Source organism: Notothenia coriiceps, unplaced genomic scaffold (genome assembly GCF_000735185.1).
Source record: "Notothenia coriiceps isolate Sejong01 unplaced genomic scaffold, NC01 NC01_scaffold00021511, whole genome shotgun sequence".
Lineage (NCBI taxonomy): Eukaryota > Metazoa > Chordata > Actinopteri > Perciformes > Nototheniidae > Notothenia > Notothenia coriiceps.
Genome location: NW_011354212.1, coordinates 1 through 3,783, shown reverse-complemented (window position 1 = coordinate 3,783; position 3,783 = coordinate 1).

Below are 3,783 nucleotides of genomic sequence, written 5' to 3'. Positions count from 1 at the left end.
TGAGGAATATAGGCAATCTGCATCTGAGCGATCGTGGTCTTCGATTGGTTGTTGCTTGGAGGCATGGCCGACCGTGAGAGAGAGAGCGAACGAGCGAGCGCGTGTGTTTTTACGCAGCACGCCTCTCGCCGCTCGTCGGCTCGGAAATTACCTTTTTGTGTCTCTGGGTCTGCGATTATCATGCATAGCTCTAATAAACCATTCAGTTATTAGACGTTTAAATACTAAAGAAAAAAAATAGAAAACACAAGGAAAAACATACATTCGTACAGGGGGGCGGGGGGTGGGGGGGGGATTTTTTGATGTCATAGATAAATAATAACAACCATTCTTACCAACCCCACACCAAAGAAAAAATGGCTGGCTACTAAGTGCTAGAGTGGACACAGCATAGTCGGATTACTAAATCTTCATTACTTTTGTGTGTGTGTGTGTAGTGTGATTTTCTTTTATACTACAACGTCTGTGGATGTAATAATGGTCCATCCACTCACCACACAGGGAATTTTAATATTTTCACTCAGCTTTACACGGAGGTCGCGAGGTGATATATCTTGGTTGTACGGCGAGGCGGTCCGAAGAGGACGGAACGGCAAACAGGGTTCCTTGACTCCAGGTAGGAGTTTGGGTTGGACCCAGCACATGGGGGGGGTCTCGGAAGCACACACACAACGCCGGGGACGCAGTGCAGAGGTTTCTGCGGCAGCGAACGCGATCAAAAACTCGACTCGGGAGCGACCAACAGAGCAGCACCGGACGGTGCCAATTGGCACCTCGGCCCACACACACTGTTCCCGGGCGCTACCCTCTGGCATTTACTATCCAGAGCGCAGAGTCGCGACGGACCCCGAGGTCTCACTCAACATCAAGACACGCGACAACGGCCTGCCCCAGGGTCCTGCGTTGACGGTATTTCCATACAATGTCTCGTCGTTCGGCGCGCGAACCACGCGCCCGCTCTCGAGCCAGACGTCCGATGGAGCGTGTTACAAAAGAAAACGGAGCAAAAGAAGGGTAACAACAGAGAGCGCTTACTAGTATACACATACCTAAATACTAAAGGGTAATCAACAAGAGAATTCACAAAAAAACAAAAATGCTCCGACGAAGTGGCAAGAAACGTGTAGTAGTAGACAGTCTTTACAGTCCTACAGGACATACGATCGTGACCGGCGTAACTACACTGGTGAGAGGCGTGCGACGCATTTTGCGCTAAGGTGTTCTAACCCGTTTCGGTGGCATCGCCCATCCAAGTCGTGAGCCTGTGTACCTGTCGTCTACTGGGAATTGTGCAGCACTAAAAGTTCCGAAAAAGTTCTCGAAAAAGTTTGGCAGACGGCAAAGAATTATTCTTCCCGCGCGCGCCTTTCTTCGCGCTCAAAATAAAGTTCTCAGCCCGTCTCATGTCTCCGCACCGGGTCGACATCCGTCATCTACTCCTTTCACACCTTCCTAGATTAATCGTCCGCTCCCGCTCACTCCGTGCGCCCGGATGTTTGATTTCAGTCAGCCGCCAAATAGAAAATAGGAAAAGAAACGTTCTCAAGTTAGTCGTGCGTAGAATCTGGCCAACTTGACATCTTTCTAGTTATGGAAGATAGCTTCAGTCGATCCGTGCACATCAGCTCAAGTCGTTGTTGAATTTACAACTACGTTATTCACTGTTATACCTAATTTGCAGTTCCTACCCAACAAAGTGGAGGAGAGTCCTCTCCTGTCAGAATGAGAGACTCAGTGAGCTAAAGGACTCTCAGTGTTATCTCAGTGGGTCTCAAAGGTTTTGGTCACCATTAATGTAAACAATTATTTCCGAGGCACACGTTTATATGATCATTATAGTTATACAAAAATAAGAGAATAAGTGAAAAACAGGTATGAAATACTATATGACAGTAAAAAAAAAATAAAGTTTAAAAGGGTGATTTGTAAAATATCCATAAAGAAAAAGTAAATCTGTTTACAGTTCTGTTTCAAATGGGTGTTGAGAGATGTATCCATAGATCTCTTCATTTTGCTCTCAAAGTGCACCAGATTGATGCTTTTAATTTCAATATTTTAAAATAAATCTTACCGGGGGAGCTTGCCCCCGGACCACCCTATGTGAGGTCCACACACCACCTAGAAAAATAGCACTTGACCCCTGCTTACACCTATATGCCGTGAGTTGATTATCGAGCCTTCATTGTAACAGTTGCGGGTACGTTGTGAATATGCGTGGGGAATGTTGCAGTAGAAAGTTCCACCGTAGCGACCGGTACATTAATTGGAAACCCTAAATGTTTGAGCACCCTCTATGAAACGTCAAGCTACCGCACAGCAGCCCCAAAAGAAATCTCTGGCGCCGCCACTGAGCCTGACTATTTGTGTTGGGGGGGACCGACTTTTTTTTCTCCAAAGGGGGGGCCTGACAGAAAAAGTTTGAGAACCACTGCTCTAGAGTAAGTTACATACTGTGCTACTGCTAACCCACTAAAAGGGTGAGTTTTTCTCCCCTATGACCCATCGTACTATTAGGAACTGTTGTCAGATATTAAACAGCGATGCGGGGGTCCGATGCCACGCTCAAAGGGCACCTTATCAGTGCCCAGGAACTGAACCTGCAACTCGTAGTACCAGACAACACTCTTACATGGTCCATTATTGAAACAGCGATCCTATGTTTTCCAAAATTAGTCTTGAGAACTTGGCTACTGCCTCCGTCTTCAGACAATAACATGTTCTGTTGCTTTTCTCAAGTGTGCTCTGGTTCTTAAGGAGGTCGGAAATTGAATCAAAGGAAGCCAGCTCAAATAAGCGCTTGGCTGTGTTCAAAATTTGTGTTGGAGACCGGAGAGTTTAAAATTAGCACAGAGGTGTTGACCAAGGTTTGGCTCCGAGGCTGTTGATGGAGCAGAACACCTGTGATGGCGTTAATGCTAAAGTCAGGACCATAAGCTGAGGAAGTTGTTGGTAAAGCTAACACTGTGAGCTACTCTCTGGCCGCCAACAGGTGCTGGATGTGAGACAGATCCCAGCAGCAACCAGGAGGTGAAGACTGGAGCTGAGTTCAGGGACTGGAGTCAAGCCTGAGACCGGCTGAGAAAAGTAAAACCAGACTATTTATTGTGAGTCTGGAAAAGACCGGGCTTCCTTGCCAAGGGAACAATGACAAATTAAAAACTAAATATTCAAATTCTTTCATGATTTCACACACATGTTCCTAAGAATTTAATATAAATTCCCTTTGCAGCTGCCATTGGAGTTGATCAAAAAGCGTTGAGCTGGTGATAGATTTTGTACAATATACAGTGGGGCAAAAAAGTATTTAGTCAGCCACCAATTGTGCAAGTTCTCCCACATAAAAAGATGAGAAGCCTGTAATTTTCATCCTAGGTATACCTGAACTATGAGAGACAAAATGAGAAGAAAAAAAAATCCAGAAAATCACATTGTCTGATTTTTAAAGAATTTATTTGCAAATGATGGTGGAAAATAAGTATTTGGTCAATAACAAAAGTTCATCTCAATACTTTGTTATATACCCTTTGTTGACAATGACAGAGGTCAAACGTTTTCTGTAAGTCTTCACAAGGTTTTCACACACTGTTGCTGGTATTTTGGCCCATTCCTCCATGCAGATCTCCTCTAGAGCAAGTGATGTTTTGGGGCTGTTGCTGGGCAACACAGACTTTCAACTCCCTCCAAAGATTTTCTATGGGTTGAGATCTGGAGACTCAGCATTCTTTCTCCTCCAACACGTCTAGTTGAGTTTTTACCAAAAGGTTCTATTTTGGTTTCATCTTG